This window comes from Hylobates moloch, unplaced genomic scaffold, assembly GCF_009828535.3.
Source record: "Hylobates moloch isolate HMO894 unplaced genomic scaffold, HMol_V3 SCAFFOLD_4, whole genome shotgun sequence".
Taxonomy (NCBI): Eukaryota; Metazoa; Chordata; class Mammalia; order Primates; family Hylobatidae; genus Hylobates; species Hylobates moloch.
The window spans coordinates 151,568,903-151,588,363 of record NW_026652279.1 but is presented as its reverse complement, the minus strand read 5'-3'; the positions used below and the strand labels follow the sequence as shown (position 1 = coordinate 151,588,363).

General features: G+C 36.6%; 1 protein-coding gene across 3 annotated transcripts in view; it reads left to right on the top strand.

Moving 5' to 3' along the window:
* The window catches only part of LOC131383416 (putative uncharacterized protein encoded by LINC00596), an 84,123-nt gene extending 74,278 nt beyond the window's left edge, over positions 1 to 9,845 (top strand). For all 3 annotated transcript variants that reach the window (XM_058438207.1, XM_058438205.1, XM_058438206.1), the window contains one exon: positions 9,734 to 9,845. The gene's annotated coding sequence lies outside the window, so the exon portion shown is untranslated. The remainder of the gene's footprint in view (positions 1 to 9,733) is intronic.
* Positions 9,846 to 19,461: the final 9,616 nt, after the last annotated feature.

The window sequence follows — 19,461 nt, the reverse complement described above, 5'->3', positions numbered from 1 at the left end:
ATTTATAATAGCCACCAAAAAACACTTAGAAATAAATTTAACCAAGGAGGTGAAAGATCAGTACACTGAAAACTACAAAACATTGATGAAAGAAATTGGAGAAGACACAAATAAATAAAAAGATACACTATGTTCACACATTGGGAGAACTTACATTGTTAAAATGTCCGTACTATCCAATGCTATCTATAGATTCCGTACAATTCCTACCAAAATTTCAATGACATTGTTTTCACAGAAAAAAAATATATGCTAAAATTTATATGGAGTCACCAAAGATCTTCATAGCCAAAGCAATGACAATAAAAAATAACAGAGCTGAAGGCATCATACTACCTGACCTCAAAACCTCATACAACTATTTGGCAATCAAAAAAGCATGGTACAGAAGCTCTTTAGTTAAATTAGATTCCATTTGTCAATTTTGGCTTTTGTTGAAATTGCTTTCGGTGTTTCAGTCATGAAGTCTTTGCCCATGTCAATGTCCTGAATGGTATTGCCTAGGTTTTCTTCTCTGGTTCTTATGGTTTTAGGTCTTATGTTTAAGTCTTTAATTTATCTCTAGTTAATTTTTGTATAAGGTGTAACGAAGGGGTCTAGTTTCAGTTTTCTGCATATGGCTGCCAGGTTTCCCAACACCATTTATTAAATAGGGAATCCTTTCCCCATTGCCTGTTTTTGTCAGGTTTGTCAAACATCAGATAGTTTTAGATGTGTGGTGTTATTTCTGAGGCCTCTGTTCTGTTCCACTGGTCTATAAATCTGTTTTGGTACCAGGACCATGCTGTTTTGGTTACTGCAGCCTTGCAGTATAGTTTGAAATCAGGTACCATGATTGAAGCCTCCAGCTTTGTTCTTTTTCTTAGGATTGTCTTACCTATCCAGGCTCTTTTTTTGGTTCCATATGAAATTTAAAGTAGTTTTTTCTAACTCTGAAGAAAGCCAATGGTAGCTTGATGGGAATAGCATTGAATCTATAAATTACTTTGGGCAGTATGGCCATTTTCACAATATTGAATCTTCCTATCCATGAGCATGGAATGTTTTTCCATTTGTTTGTGTCCTCTCTTATTTCCTTAAGCAGTGGTTTGTAGTTCTCCTTGAAGAGGTCCTTCACATCCCTTGTAACTTGTGTTCCTAGGTATTTTATTTTCTTTCTAGCAATTGTGAATAGGAGTTCACTCATGATTTGGCTCTCTGTTTGTCTATTATTGGTGTATAGGAATGCTTGTGATTTTTACACATGGATTTTGTATCTTGAGAGTTTACTGAATTTGCTTATCAGCTTAAGGAGATTTTGGGCTGAGACAATCGGCTTTTCTAGATATACAATCATGTTATCTGCAAACAGAGACAATTTGACTTCCTCTCTTCCTATTTGAATGCCCTTTATTTCTTTCTCTTGCCTAATTGCCCTGGCCAGAACTTCCAATACAATGTTGAAAATAAGTGGTTAGGGAGGGCAATCTTGTCTTGTGCTGGTTTTCAAAGAGAATTCTTCCAGCTTTTGCCCATTCAGTATGATATTGCCTGTGGGTTTGTCATAAATACCTCTCATTTTGAGATATGTTTCATCAATACCTAGTTTATTGAGAATTTTTATCACGAAGGGGTGTTGAATTTTATCAAAGGCCTTTTCTGGATCTATTGAGATAATTATGTGGTTTTTGTCATTGGTTCTGTTTACATGGTGGATTATGTTTATTGATTTGTGTATTTTGAACAAGCCTTGCATCCCAGGATGAAGCCAACTTGATGGTGGTGGATAAGTTTTTTGATGTGCTGCTGGATTCAGTTTGCCAGTATTTTACTGAGGATTTTCTCATCGATGTTCATCAGGGATATTGGCCTGAAATTTTCTTTTTTTGTTGTGAATCTGCTAGGTTTTGGTATCAGGATGATGCTGGCCTCATAAAATGAATTAGGGAGAAGTCCCTCTTTTTCTATTGTTTGAAATAGTTTTAAAGGGAATGGTACCAGCTCCTCTTTGTACCTCTGGTGGAATTTGGCTGTGCATCCAGCTGGTCCTGGGCCTTTTTTGGTTGGTAGGCTATTAATTACTGCTTCAATCTCTCACCACTCCTATTCAACATAGTATTGGAAGTTCTGACCAGGGCAATCAGGCAAGAGAAAGAAATAAAGGGTATTCACATAGGAAGAGAGGAAGTCAAATTGTCTGTTTCCAGATAACATGATTGTATATTTAAAAAAGCTCATTGTCTCAGCCCCAAATCTCTATAAACTGATAAGAAACTTCAGCAAAGTGTCAGGATACAAAATCAGTGTGCGAAAATCACAAGCATTCCTATACATCAATAATAGACAAACAAAGAGCAAAATTATGAGTGAACTCCCATTCACAATTGCTACAAAGAACTTACAAGGGATGTGAAGGACCTCTTCAAGAACTACAAGCCACTGCTAAAAAAAATAAGAGAGGACACAAACAAATGGAAAAACATTCCATGCACATAGATAGGAAGAATCAATATCGTGAAAATGGCCATACTGCCCAAAGTAATTTATAGATTCAATGCTATTCCCATCAAGCTACCATTGACTTTCTTCACAGAGGTAGAGAAAACTACTTTAAATTTCATATAGAATCAAAAAAGAGCCTATATAGCCAAGACAATCCTAAGAAAAAGAACAAATCTGGAGACATCAATCACGCTACCTGATTTCAAACTATACTTCAAGCCTACAGTAACAAAAACAGCATGGTACTGGTGCCAAAACAGATGTATAGACCAATGGATCAGAACAGAAGCCTCAGAAATGACACCACACATCTACAACCATCTGATGTTTGACAAACCTGACAAAAACAAGTAATGGGGAAAGGATTCCTTATTTAATAAATGGTGTTGGGAAACCTGGCTAGCCATATGCAGAAAACTAAAACTGGACCCCTTCCTTACACCTTATACAAAAATTAACTCAAGACGGATTAGAGATTTAAACATAAGATTGAAAATTATAGAAACCCTAGACAAAAACCTAGGCAATACCATTCAGGACGTAGGCATGGACAAAGACTTCATGACTAAAACACCAAAAGCAATGGTAACAAAAGCCAAAATTGACAAATGGGATCTAATTAAACTAATGAGCTTGTGCACAGCAAAAGAAACTATCATCAGAGTGAACAGGCAACCTACAGAATGGGAGAAAATTTTTGCAATCTATCCATCTGACAAAGGGCTAATATCCAGAATCTACAAAAGAACTTAAACAAATTTACAAAAAAAAAAAACCATCACAAAGTGGGCAAAGTATATGAACAAACACTTCTCAATAGAAGACATTTATGCAGCAACAAACATATGATAAAAAGCTCATCATCACTGGTCATTAGAGAAATGCAAATCAAAACCACAATTGGAAACCATCTCATGCCAGTTAAAATGGAGATCATTAAGACGTCAGGAAACAACAGATGCTGGAGAGGATGTGGAGAAATACACATGCTTTTACATTGTTTGTGGGAGTGTAAATTAGTTCTACCTTTGTGGAAGATGGTGTGGCAATTCCTCAGTGATCTAGAACTAGAAATACCATTTGACCCAGCAATCCCATTACCAGGTATATATCCAAAGGATTATAAATCATTCTGCTATAAAGACACATGCACATCTATGCTTACCGCAGCACTGTTCACAATAGTAAAGACTTGGAACCAACCCAAATGCCCATCAATGATAGACTAGATAAAGAAAATGTGACACATATATACCATGGAATACTATGCAGCCATAAAAAAGGATGAGTTCATGTCCTTTGCAGGGACATAGATGTAGCTGGAAACCATCATTCTCAGCAAACTAACACAGGAACAGAAAACCAAACACCAAATTTCCTCACTCATAAGTGGGAGTTGAACAATGATAACACATGTACACAGGGAGGGGAATATCACGCACCAGGCCTGTTGGGGGTAGAGGGCAAGGAGAGGGATAGCATTAGGAGAAATACCTAATGTAGATGATGGATTGATGGGTGCAGCAAACTACCATGGCACTTGTATACCTATGTAACAAACTGCATGTTCTGTACATGTATCCCAGAACTTAAAGTATAATTAAAAAAAAAAAAGTTGAAATGGGCAAATTAAAAATATTTTAATAAATTGATTTTAAAAAAGCATGGTACTGGGATAAAACAGACACATAGACCAGTTGAACAGAATAGGGAACCCAGAAATAGATTCACACATTTATGCCCAGTTGATTTTTGAGAAAGGTGCCAAGAACACACAATGGGAAAGGACTGTTTCTTCAAATAATGGTTTTAGGAAAACTAGATATCCACATGCAGAAGAATAAAATTAGGTCCTTATGTTATTTTAAAGATGCTTCTTTACTTGCAACTGGGCTACTTCCCAATAAACCCACAAGAAAATCAAAATACTGTAAATCAAAAATTCACTTAATACACCTAAGCTATAGAACATCATAGCTTAGCCTAGCCTATGTTAAATGTGTTCAGAGTACTTATTAATATATTAGCCTACAGTTGAGCAAGATCATCTAAGACAGTCTATTTTATAACAAAGTGTTAATATTTCATGTAATTTATAGAATAATATGCTGAAAGTGAAAAACAGTGGTTGTATGGGTATTTGAAATATAGTTTTTGAAGAATGCATACTGTTTTTGTACCATTGTGAAGTTGAAAAATTGTTAAGTCAAGGACCATCTGCATTTTTGTTAAGTATCAAGTTAAATAACAAGAGTTATACATATTTATACATTCCTGGGTTGCTTGGTCAATTGTAAATATTTGCTTCAAGACTTTGGTGTTCAGAATAAAGTAAAGCAGGTGTAACACATAATCTTTGGAGGTTCCTTTTTGGTTATAACATTCCTTGTTCTTACACATGTAATTTTGTAACTTAAAAATTACTCATATTAGATAAGAAAATTTGCATTGGAGTACACATTAGTCAAATATTCTTGAGATTTAATTTCATTGATAAAATAATATATTTATTAGTAAAATAAAATTTGTTACCAATTAAAACATTGCTTTAGATAAAATAGGCATAATATTTATAATCATTATACTGTAATAAATTATTTAGGCATTGTAATCAGAGCCTGAGTTTGGAATACATCTGTTCATTCCATATACCTGTATATTCCAAACCTATCATTTATGATTAAGTTATAAATAATAGGAAAAGGGCTTAGTTTTAATATGACAGTTTTGATATTTTGTTACAGACAAAACATAAAGTAATATACATAGGGTAAAACATAGTCATGAACACTTCAGTTTTTCGACTGGGAATATATTTTGGAGGAGCTCAAAAATATTCATCTGCAAACACTGCACTATTATTTGATCATTTTATATTCATTCAACATGTATTAGTCTGCTTTCACACTGCTGATAAAGACATAACTGAGACTGGGAAGAAAAAGAGGTTTAATTGGACTTACAGTTCCACATGGCTGGGGAAGGCCCAGAATCATGGTGGGAGGCAAAAGGCACCTCTTACAAGGCGGTGGCAAGAGAAAATGAGGAAGATGCAAAAGCTGAAACCCCTGATAAAATCATCAGATCTCTTGAGACTTACTACCAGGAGAACAACATGTGGGAACCGCTCCCATGATTCAAATTATCTCACACCAGGTCCCTCCCACAACATGTGGAAATTATAGGAACTACAATTTAAGATGAGATTTGAGTGGGGACACAGAGCGAAACCATATCATCCCACCCCTGCCCCCCCAAATCTCATGTCCTCATATTTCAAAACCAATCATTCCTTCCCAACAGTACCCCAAAGTATTACCTCATTTTAGCATTAACCCAAAAGTCCATAGTGTAAAGTCTCACCTCAGACAAGGCAATTGCCTTCCACCTATGAGCCTATAAAATCAAAAGCAAGCTAATTTCTTTCTAGATACAACGGGGGCACAGGTATTGGATAAATACAGCCATTCTAAATGGGAGAAATTGGCAAAACAAAGTGGTTACGGGGCTCATGCAAATCCAAAATTTTAAATCTCCAAAATTATCTCCTTTGACTCCAGGTCTCACATCCAGGTCACACTGATGCAAGAGGTTGTTTCCCATGGTCTTGGGCAGCTCCACCCTGTGGCTTTGCAGGGTACAGCCTCCCTTCTGGCTTCTTTCACAGGCTGGCATTGAGTGTCTGTGGCTGTTCCAGGTAAAGAGTGCAAGCTGTCTGTGGATCTACCATTCTGGGGTGTGGAGAACGGTGGCCCTCTTCTCACAGCTCCACTAGGCAGGGCCCCAGTAGGGTCTCTGTGTGGGGCCTCCAACCCCACATTTCCCTTCAGCACTGCCCTAGCAAAGGTTATCCATGAGCACCCTACCCTTGCAGCAAACTTCTGCCTGGGCATCCAGGCATTTCCATACATGTTCTGAAATTTAGGCAGTGGTTCCTAAACCCCAATTCTTGACTTCTGTGCACCCGCAGGCTCAACACCATGTCGAATCTGCCAAAGCTTGGAGCTTACACCCTCTGAAGCCACAGCCCGACCTCTACGTTGGCCCCTTTCAGCCACAACTGGAGCGGCTGGGACCCAGGGCACCAAGTCCCTATGCTACACACAGTACGTGGACCCTAGGCCCGGTCCATGAAACCATTTTCTCCTAGGTCTCCGGGCTTATGATGGGAAGGGCTGCCTTAAAGACCTCTGACATGCCCTGGAGACATTTTCCCCATTGTCTGGGGGACTAACATTAGGCTGTTTGTTACTTATGCCAATTTCTGCAGCAGGCTTGAATTTCTCCTCAGAAAATGGGCTTTTCTTTTCTTTTCTTTTTTTTGAGACAGAGTCTCGCTCTGTCACCCAGGCTGGAGTGCAATGGCGCGATCTGGGCTCACTGCAAGCTCCACCTCCCGGGTTCACGCCATTCTCCTGCCTCAGCCTCTCCAAGTAGCTGGGACTACAGGCGCCTGCCACCACGCCCGGCTAATTTTTTGTATTTTTAGTACAGACAGGGTTTCACCGTGTTAGCCAGGATGGTCTCCATCTCCTGACCTCGTGATCCACCGGCCTCAGCCTCCCAAAGTGCTGGGATTACAGGCATGAGCCAAAGCGCCCAGCCCTGGGTTTTTCTTTTCTATCGCAGTCAGGCTGCAAATTTTCGAAACTTATATGCTCTGCTTCTCTCATAAAACTGAATGCCTTTAACAGCACCAGAAGTCACCCCTTGAGTGCTTTGCTGCTTAGAAACTTCTTCCTCCAGGTACCATAAATCATTTCTCTCAAGTTCAAAGTTCTACAAATCTCTAGGGCAGGGGCAAAATGCCACCAGTTTCCTTGCTGAAACATAACAGGAGTCACCTTTCCTCCAGTTCCCAACTATTTCCTCATTTCTATCTGAGACCACCTCAGCCTGGACCTTATTGTCCATGTCACTATCAGCATTTTGGGCAAAGCCACTCAACAAGTCTCTAATAAGTTCCAAACTTTCATACATTTTCCTGTCTTCTTTTGAGCCCTCCAAACTGTTCCAACCTCTGCCTGTTACCCAGTTCCAAAGTTACTTTCACATTTTCGGGTATGTTTTCAGCAATGCCCCACTCTAGTGGTACTAATTTAATGTATTAGTTTGTTTTCATGCTGCTGATAAAGACATACCCGAGACTGGGAAGAAAGAGAGGTTTAATTGGACTTACAGGTCCACACGGCTGGGGAGGCCTCAGAATTATGGCAGGAGGTGAAAGGCACTTCTTACATGGCATCGGCAAGAGAAAATTGAGGAAGATGCAAAAGCAGAAACCCCCGATAAAACCATCAGATCTTGTGAGACTTATTTACTACCATCAGAATGGTAATGAGTTGGGGGAAGTATTGGTGATACTGCCCTCATGATTCAAATTAGCTCCCACTGGGTCCCTCCCACAACACATGGGAATTATGGGAGCTACAATTCAAGATGAGATTTGGATGGGGCTACAGAGCCAAACCATATAACCACACATATTTTATTTGAGCAGCGAAGTACATACAGTCAAAGTAAATGAGCAGCAAAGTAAATGCTTTTACATTGACTATTTTACAGGTGAAGAGAATGTTAAACAGATCTTGACTTATGTAAGCCATATGAATTTATTGAACATGTACTATGCAACAGTTCTACTCTAGATTACATTAAGAAGTGGGGAGTACTTGGAGTCATTGTGTAGCTTCTGACTGGTACAGGGAGAATTTACTAATTCAGAAATTGCGTGATTAACAAATTTTAAAAGAAACCTTTGCTATAAGCAAGATAGAGGCGTAACTCTTGTGAATTACTCACAGTGTAGAAAGACAGATTAGATTAACACATCTGTACAATGAACCCTGTGAGATCAGGAAACAAAAATGTATACCTAAGAAAGCTTCACTACTGATCCTGCCTTAAATGTTTTACTTGCAAAAGAAAACAATTACCATTTTGTTCTCAAGCATACATTTTCAAAGTCTTGGGTTTTGTAAATGTGTATTTTTCTTCTATTTTCAAAATTTTTCACTTTGCATGTATCATTATAGTTTTTTAAATGATCATGTGTAGATCCAGTGGTCTTTACAAAACATTTTTGAGAGTGTTAAGAAATTTCCATCTCACATACATTGCTGATTGTTTCAGCATCATCATTATCTCTTCTATTTTGAACCTACAGGGGAGCTTTATTGAAAAATTTAAGAGTTCTGGGTCTTTGAAAGCATAGAAGATATGGTGTAGTGAAGCTGATCTCATTGCCTAGGAAACAGAAATATGCCAAAGGAATTATTTCAGGGTAATTTACTATTCTGGAGAGAGTTTCTGAGCTACTGACCTGTCTATATGTAAATCAAATTTTATTTTATTTTCAAGTTTGTAGAAATATATTTCAAGATATATATATGTATAGAGAAATATGGGAATTTTAGTTTCTATTCTGTATCTAGAATACTTACAAAATATTGTAAAATTATCAAAATTAAGTGTAAATATTATTTCCTTGTATCAGTATAGTACATTGAGGAGATTCACAAATTTAGTATTTTTAGTTTCAAAAATATTTTGTCAGAAAAATTCAAACACAATGTGCCATAAAGCTTTTTGTTATACATTGCTTGTATTGTCCATTTATGATAACGTAATTGTGTTACTTCAAACACAACTATAAACAATAGCATTTCTGTTATTGGTATCATATATCCTCAAAAGTCCTGTCATTCGTAAAAGCCATTGGTAATTTCATATTGCAAAATTGCATCCTTATAAAGATTTGACAATATTATTTGGCTACAATTTTGATGACAAATTTAAATTCACATAAAATTGTTATTTAGCATTTTTGACTTATAAAAATATTATGTATGTACTAAGCTTAATATTATAAACTGAAAGATCTGAGTCAAGAATTATGCATGTCTCTCTTCTTCCAAAATTATTAAAATAAAATTATAAAAGAGCATAAAAGGAAATAAACACATCATGAAATAAAAAAGGAGGCAATTTCCAGTGACAAGAGACCTTGAAAAATTTCTGGAACACAAAGTGTCTGGGAGTATTTGAAAGATGAAGTGTTTTGTTAGTTTTTTTTGAGACAGGGTCTCGCTCTCTCCCAGGCTGGAGTGCAATGGTATTAACATGGCTCACTGTAGCCTCTACCATTTAGGCTTAAATGATCTTCCTGCCTCAGCCTCCCAAGTAACTGGGACTACAGGAGTGTACCACCACACCCAGCTAATTTTTTATTTCATTTTAATCTTTTTTGTAGTGATGGGCCCTCACTTTGCTGCCCGGGCTAGTTTCAAACTCCTGGACTCAAGCGATCCTCCTGCCTCAGCCTCCCGAAGTGCTGGGATTACACATGTCAGCCACTGCACCAGGTGAGGGATGAAATTGACTGTAGTGATGAGCAGTTATGGTCTGAATTTTCCAGGAAGTAGACAGACCAAGATTAGGCATGCTGGAAGTTTATTAGAGAATGTGCTTAGCATTGACATCTGAGAGGGGAAGAAAAGAAAGCAAGTTTGGGCACACAGAGAAACTCGAGCTGCAATACAAACTCAGCAAAAGCTTCAGCTGGCCCCAGACAAAAGTCTGAAGCTGTCATGGACCTTCAGATTTGTCTCGTTTTAGGGCTAGAGGATGGGCTTTTATAAATATCAACGAGTCATTGGCGTGGGCTGCCTGAGAAGGACCCTGATCTTAGACAAAACAGCTTAGAGTAGCCGGGTGCAGGATAAAGTTTAAGGGAATTGCTGAGTCTCCCAGTGGAGGTGCTTCCCTTTGAGAGATCAGGATCTCTAACACTTTAGAGTACAGAGTTATGGGAAAAAGAAACATATTCTCCAAGAAGGTAAGTAGAAGTGATGGTAGATGAAGAATTCCCTACTTTGACTCCTGAGTTCCTAGACCTATGTAGTCTATCTACTGGGTACAACTCCATATAATAATTGCAGATATGGGAAGTGTACTGTTTCCTGGCGGAAAGTGAATCTCTTCAAAGGGAATTCTCTCCAAGGTGGCACCCCAGCTGTGCCATCAATGGCTCCATCATTCCCACAGGCCAGCAGCTTCTGATGGGTGTGGTTTAGGATAGGACCAGTGAATGCCTTGGTCATGGGGCGATTTATGTTTCTGTTCTTGTCAAGTGGTTTCTTTGGCATGATTCGATATTATATGTGATGTGTCGGCTATGAATCAATCTATAAGCCCTTTAATAGTGACACTTATTGAGGGTTTGTGGGTGAGAAAAGCAAAATGTAAAAATGATAGAAATGTTTATAATCAAAAGTAATTCTTGGTCAAAAGAAGTCCACTGTGTTGATTTGCCACCATGTGGCCCGTTGACCTATTCAAAGGATGATGCTGTAATAAGGGCTCAGTGCCTGTGCCTCTTCCTGGCAGGTTGGATGTTTAGTAGAAGCAGTAGACAGATCAAACTTGATGAGTGGGAGCCACCTTGATGCTTCCGTTCACAACTGGGTCACACAGAGACAGAGACTGTCTGATAACAGTGGGCCAAGTCAATGTGTCTACTTGTTATTCAGTGCCTCTTTCAGAATAAATGCCATCTGGTAGGCATTGGCATGAAATACAGTGATCTTCACTTTACGTTCTACCTCCCATAGGTCCATCCAGACTCTTCTACCCAAGCCTACATCTCCAATCTTCTAATCTTCCAGGGCCCTGACAAAGCCTTTGGTTTCTCCCTCTTAGTTTGTGTAAATTCTCACCTTAGGTAGCTTCTATTTCCACACAAAATGAGAGATCAGGTAAAAAAAGTTCTGCTGAAAAGTTCTGCCCATTGGGAAGATTTTCCATTTGTGCTGTTTTTCAAGGCTGTCCCTGAGTGGGCGTGTATGACAGCTACATTTTATTCCAGTTTACTCTGATATATGGAGCCAAATCATATTTGTTTCAATTTGCATTTGAACCAAGATGGGCTGTTTTCCTCCATCTTCTCCACAAAGGGAACCCTCCTCTTTAAGGAAAATATTGCATTAGCTATTGTTTAGGGTCATATGAAGAAGAATGACTTCCGTTACTATCTTCTTGCTTAGTCATTATCCAGGGGTCATTCTGAAAAGTGTGACCTCAGACCAAATACTGAGGCATATCCAGAGAGAACGAAAATAGAAAATATCAGCCAATCAATTTTTGCAGCTGGGAAGCAAGGCCTTTCTTGAAGGGTTATCTGACCTGCATATCTTCATTCAACATCAATACATAAAATTTAATTTTGCTTTTATATATCAACAGTAAGCTACTAAAAATAAAATGTGTATCTTTTTCTTTCTAACCCTGTTAATTATCTCCTCTATCTTCTTGAACATATGGTGTATTTTTACAACAGCTACTAATTCCATCATCTGTGTCATGTCTGGCTTTGTTTATATTGATTAATTTTTTTCTCTGTAGTTATGGGCCCTATTTTTCCTACTCTTTGCATGCCTGGTAAATTTTGTTTGCTATTGTATACTCTGAATTTTATATTGCTTGGTGTTGGATTTTGCTCAATTAAGTTACCTGAAATTAGATGGGTCTTTTTGCATTCTAACTTAATTCTCAGTTATGTGGGTGTTATGGAATTCTTTAGTATATGGCTAATTTAGCTCTACTGAGATGATATCCCTTTTTAGGATTCTATCCAATATTCTGTGTTTGTAAGATCTTTCTGCTCTGGCTCATAGGACACAAATTGTTTACATCATGCTTTCTGTAGTCCCAGGCAATTTCTTCTTATGCACACACAGGTAAGTATTTAACCACGACTTCCAGGGGTTCCCTCTACAAGTCTCTAATTCTCTCTCTGTACCACCACTTTCTCTCTGGTATTCTGCCCTACAGACTCTAGCTATCTTGCCCTCCCTCCACTAAGCTACATCTCACGACTCTGGCAGGGTACTGTCTCCCCGCACCTCTCAATAGAGCAATTGCCTCTAAGTAATAAGCTGAGGCAGTTGTAGGGTTCACCCCTCTGCATTCTTTTTCTAAGGTATCACAGTCCTTGAATTAAAAGTACTTGAATTAATACAAAATAAAATTAGCACAAAGGATACTAAAGAGATTAATAGAACAAAATAGACCCACACATATGTGAACACTTGACTTATAGTAAGAATTATATTAAATAGGCCAGGCACGGTGGCTCACACCTGTAATCCCAGCACTTTGGGAGGCCGAGGCGGGTGGATCACAAGGTCAGGAGATAGAGACCATCCTAGCTAGCACGGTGAAACCCCGTCTCTACTAAAAAATATAAAAAATTAGCCGAGTGTGGTGGTGGGCGCCTGTAGTCCCAGCTATTCGGGAGGCTGAGGCAGGAGAATGGCGTTAACCTGGGAGGCGGAGCTTGCAGTGAGCCGAGATAGCGCCGCTGCACTCCAGCCTGGGCAACAGAGCGAGACTCGGTCAAAAAAAAAGAATTATATTAAATAATATTGGGGGGAAGATATTCTTTTCAATAAAAGTTTCTGGATGAATTGGATCCTGTCATGAAAAGAAATAAAACTTGACCTTTATCTCACATCATACATAAAGATCAATTTCATGTTGATTGTAGATCCAAAATATGAAAGGCATAACGTTAAAACTTTTAGAATATATTTTAAAATATCTTCATGAATTTGGGGTAGGTAAATGGGACACAAAAGCACTGAATTAAAGGAAGATAAAAATAAGTTGGGTAATATTAAAATTAAGAATTTTGTTTATGAACTGTAAGCATTAAAAGAATAAAAAGCTACAGAGAAGAAAATATTTTCAACTTATATAATTTACAAATGGCCCATATCCAGAATATGTAAGAAAATCCTACATATCAGAATAGAAAAAGCAGAGCAAGGACTTACCAAAAGCGGACATCCAAATATTCAATGAGCATGAAAAGCTATCAAGCATTAATAATAGTAAAATGCAAATTAATATGACAATGAGATATTCTAATACCTATCAGTATAACATAAATGAAACAATCAACAAAAGAACTATGACTACACTCAATAATAATCTCATAAAACCAATGTTGGGTGTAAGAAGTCAGACATGTAAGTATAAATACTGCATGACTCCTTTTACAAAAGTTAAAAAACAAAACAGGCAAAACTAGTCTATAGTTTTAGAAACTGGGTTAAAGGTTATATTGTGTAGGATGAAAAAGTATAGGAATTGGGAATCAACATAAGGGAATTACCCTTTTTTTTTGGTAATCTTTTTTATTTTGACTTGGATAGTCAAGATATCAGAGACTTGTTCACTTTGAGACCATTCATGAACGCTCTAGCTATTGATTTATATACTTCTCCATGTTGTTATACTCCAATTAATTAGGAAAAAAATTAAAAGAGAAAAAACACAAGGAAGACACTAAAGGAAAAAAAGAAAATTTGCCAAGCTTAATAAATGATACAAGAATTTAAATCAAAGATATTCACAAATTGGCATGCAGAAGAAATTTTAAAAGCCCTACATGTAAGTTTACTTCCTGAGTTTTCAATGTTATAGGAATAAGGAGAATTATTAAAAACTTCAAGACTGTTAAAAAAAAAAAGCAGGTTAGCACCAAAGAAGCAAGGCTAAGACCTATATATTTATCAAAAGCTTTGGGTCATGGAAGATAAAGATAAAACAACCTCAGATTTTTAAGAGAAGTGCTGTTCAACCTGGTATTCATCTCTGAGACAAACTGTCCATCAATTATAAATGAAAATAAATGCATTTTCTTAAATGATAGCATTTTAAACAACTCTCCTCCATGTACTATTTCAGAAGCAGTTACTCAATCTAGAGGTAAATAAAGAGAGAACGGAGGCTGTGGAATTGCAGAAACAGTGACCCTGACAGAAGAGCTCAAGAAAATGAAATCCTAAAAGGGCAATTCTGAACAGGCATTGAAAGTAGTTGTAAGACTGAACGTCAGTGGCTCTAAAATGCATGTCTAAAAGAGACATTGGCTAGTGAACAGTCAAGTAATTATATAAAAAGCTGGAATATACTAGTGATGTATATATTATAATATATATACATAAATGTTTCTTTTTCTCACAAGATAAAATAGTTGAAAATTAGAAAAGTCAAGAAAAAAAAAACACAAAACTAAACGACAACAAAACATGAGTAATAGAAAGTCCAGGTCTACATAATGAGGCAAGGCAAAATGTGTTATTCTTGGGAACAATTAATGAAACATAAGAAAATAAAATTTTGTTTGTCCTTGGTATTAGGAACATTCCACTGTGAGCAACCCTCTTGTTCTGACCTTGGACCTTATAGAGGCTAGTAAATTGAAGGAGGAAATGCTTCTTAGCTTTCCTGTGGGTTTTGCAATGAGAAATATTTATATACACAGATTTATGTAAATGTTTATTGGTTTTTAACCTTCAGAAATAATCTGTGGACAAAAGGCTAAGTGCCTAATTATTTTTAAAGGACTAATTACTAACCCTGATAAGATAAGGGTATAGGGAGCTGTGACTATTGAAAAATGGAGTGGGTGGTAGAAAAGTGCTAATATTCATACCTAGTAAGGAAAATAAGAGAGAATGTCTAAATGAGACTCAATAAGAAATAGAGAACATGTATCACTTACAGTTACAAAATTATCATTTGAAACACTAAAAAAATTTAAAATTTTGATATAGTGGGTATGAGGAATGATAGAGGAAGTGGCAACTAAGTTAAATTTATTGTGCCCCCATCTTTCATTGCAAGAGGCAAAGATAATAGAAAAGCTCGTATATTGTGAAAGTGTTCTATATGCATATTTTAAAAATTATAGCCATTACTATCAGATAACCAGTAACTGATATGATTAAATGAAAACTTGAAAAGGTTATGAAGGGAATGGGAACTACTGATTTTGAGTATAAATTCTGGGGTATTACTTTTCTTCTGTGTTTAAAAATAATAGGAGTTTATAATTTTGAATTATCTGCTTTCCCTTTAATATGAAACATTTAATAATACTTCTTCAGATCCTCCTTTTTCTGTGTTTTGTCATTGAAATGACCAACCTTCAGAGTAGTAACAAGGTCATTTTCCTACCTGACCATAACAAGATAAACTTCTTAAATTACCTTTCCATATTAGTTGGTTGTTCTTCTTCATGCTTTAGAAAAATTTTGCCATACTTTGCCCTGGTAGTATTGACACTCTTTTGGGTCAATTAGTGCCTCTCTCCTCACTCATTCCCAAAAGGTGGGGAAGAGAATTAAGCAAAGTCAAAATCAAGAACCTGTGAGTTTGCTAGGTCTTGTTGCAACCAAATTTTTATGATTTCTGCTTCTGGCTGCTGTGATGGCCCTTTCTACCATTATTTAATCAATGAGTCTTATTAATTAACCTAGTCAATGTGAAAAAGGAAAGCTAAAGGGGAATATGTGGAACACACTAGAAGTAAACTTCTATTCATTATGCTGCATTCTCCTTCCAGTCTGGGACTACATTCCCTAAAAGATTAAATGACCTCCATTTCTCCCTTACATTTCACCAGTCAAGTCATGCAGAAATAATTTGTCAATAATTGTCTATTAAATAAGGTGCAATTTAGAAGAAACCAGATATAATTTATAGCTAAGAGAGTAAAACAATATATGCAGCAGTTTACCAAATGAGTGCCTGGCAAAAGATAAGACAACGTAATTTGCCAAAAGGGTTAATTTCCTTTATGTGACAGGAGACATTTCATTGGCATATTGCTTCAAAAAGACACTGACATTTTCTTTATGAAAAAATGATTTTTTTTTCTTAAACATGGATTTTACCTGAAACTTTATTTTACATGTCATTTGTCCTGAACACTACAGAAGTAGTTGCTGGGGCCAAACACAGTATGATACTGATCAATCAATGGCATTTTCAACTAATGTTGTAAAGTGCATTTCTGACACATTTCCAGTTGTTTCCATTTTATATAATAGCATCATGTGCATTCAGCATAAGAACAGCTTGCTCATTAAATTTGCTATCAATCTTTGGTTAGGTACACTTGAAGATGTTGAGGAAATTACATCTGTAATGATGTAATCTCCCAATTGCTGGTTTTGATCTTCCCTGTGGTGCTACTAGTATTGACATCACCAAGCCGACTTTAATTTGCATTGTCTAGGCAGTATATCATAAGATCCCTAAAACTGAGGAAATCACATACACTGTGTTGTTTTCATAAACTGATATAATACTTGTATTAGTCCATTCTCACACTCCTATGAAGAAATACTTGAGACGGGGCAATTTATAAAGGAAGGAGGTTTAATTGGCTCACAGTTTGGCAGGGCTGGGGAGGCGTCAGAAAACTTACAGTCATGGCAGCAATCACGTCCTTCTTTACAAGGCAACAGGAAGGAGAAGTACAGAGCAAAAGGAAGGGGAAAGCCCCTTATAAAACCATCAGATCTCTTGAGAACTCACTCACTATCATGAGAACAGTATGGGGAAACCACACTACTCATTCAATTATCTCCACCTGGTCCTGCCCTTGAACTGTCGGGATTATTACAACTCAAGATGAGATTTGGGTGGGGAAACAGCCAAACCATATCAGGACTCAATGAGAAATTTCAACAATTATTATAAATGTGTATTTTATCAAAATTCCATTAAGGAATCACAATGTGACATATAACAATAAAATTGATTATAGCTAAAGATTTTATTAAAAAATGAGTGAGAGACATCTTAAGAAACTAGGTAGTTCCAATTATTCATTTATTGAACTTAATTCATTCACAGCAGAATAGTTAATAGAAATGACTTGTGTCGGGGTGCCTGGATTTAAATATTTGGTTGATAATTTACTAACAATGTAGTACTCAATTTTTAAAATCTGTAATAGGGGAATAATAATTTACCTTTAATAATAAGATTGTTATAAATATTAAATAATATGTAAAATTTGTAAATCATGTAAAGTAGCATATAATATGGATTATATAAATGTGTGCCCTTAGTCTTTCTTTAATCATCCATGTATTTTATTTATTCAACAAATAGTTATCAAGCATCTGATATATACTGATAGGTACTTAATAATTCCTAATCATTTCAGATATTACAAGAATCTCAGATGCATTACTTGAGGACAGTATAGATTCCAGAAGTAACTACTATTTGCTAACTATTTTGTATAAAAAAAATTAAGTGATCGTGAAAGGCAAAGATGTTCAAGGTGTGTTGCTGCCAAAGAGAAAACAGTGTTATTTATCATATTATATATATATATATATATGTCTCACACCAAATGCAGAAAAAGAGGTTTAGGGGGCAAAAGCAACAGAGTGCTGGAGTGTTTTTATTAAGGTAACAATGACTTTGACAATATATTATTAGCTGTTTCTGCATCTCGTTTCATTCTTTCTCATAACAATTTATCCATTATGTCTACAGTTAAGATTCCCATGAGATAAAACTACATGGGTACTTTATGATGGTCTGAGATATCACACAATGGAAAATATTGGCATTTAGTAAATAATTTCAGCAATTTTCTATCACACAACATGAAGATACTGTTTAATTTTTAATATTGTGAAGAATAGATTTGTTCCCAAGTAATAGTCTTTTTCCAAATGTAGGAACTACTAAGATGAATCTGGAGAACTCCAAGGAATCAGTAACAACCATACTTGCTGACCTTCATGCTATAGAGTATGTGAAATATTTCCATTCAGCCAGCCCTAACTAAAACCACCTTGTGTGTTATCAGTATATATCATTTTAGGGGACTTCTCCATCTTTTCTCCCTTCACTGCCCACCTACCCCTGATTCATTTTCCATAGGCAATATCTCATGCTTATTGACCCTTTCACAAGCCTCAGAATTAAAATAACTATTTGGGCTATAAAGACACATACACACATATGTTTATTGCGGCACTATTCACAATAGTGAATATCATTGTTTGGAACCAACCCAAATGTCCAACAATCATAGACTGGATTAAGAACATGTGGCACATATACACCATGATTGAATACTATGCAGCCATAAAAAATGATAAGTTCATGTCCTTTGTAGGGACATGGGTGTAGCTGGAAACCATCATTCTCAGCAAACTATTGCAAGGACAAAAAACCAGACATCGCATGTTCTCACTCATAGGTGGGAATTGAACAATAAGAACACATGGACACATGAAAGGGAACATCACACACCGGGGCCTGTTGTGGGGTAGGGGGAGGGGGGAGGGATAGCATTAGGAGATATACCTAATGTAAATGACGAGTTAGTGGGTGCAGCACACCAACATGGCACATGTATACATATGTAACAAACCTGCACGTTGTGCACATGTATCCTAAAACTTAAAGTATAATAATAATAAAAAAAATTAAATTAAAAAAAAGAATACCTAAAAAAAAATAACTATTTGGGGTCTTACCTCCATGACAATCTGGAAACAAACATGTTGGTGACAGCATAAGGATTAATGTATGAAGAACTTCAAGAAAATGTTGACTTTCATCAAGAGATGCCAGAGTGACTATGTAAAGCTAAAACATTAAATTGAAAGAAAGCTGATATTCATGAGAATTTCAAGTAATCATGTAGCCATTAAGGCAGAGATTTTTCAATAGGCAAGCCACTGAGCCTGACTTACACTGTACCTATCCAGTGTCTACCATATTTTAGCTAGTTAAATTTTTGAGACTGAAGAGGGCCTTTAAATCAAGCCCTGCATCCTATTGAAATACTTGGGCACATTGCTTTAAACATCCGTTGAGTTTTTTGCTCATACTGTTCCCCTATGGCACAATACCGAGCTCATTATTCTCATCTCATTCAAATTCTCTCATTCTTTAAGAAGTAGTTTAATTCTCTTAACTCCCTCAAAGGCCTTCTTAAATATCTTCACCTGAAATAATTTCCAGGATCACTATGCTCCTAGAGTATTGTTACCACAGTAACTAGTATCTTTATGACTACTAAGAAATGGCCTTCTATATCTCATTTGCATTGTAATTGTGTGACATATCACTTCTGTGTCTCATTTCTCCATG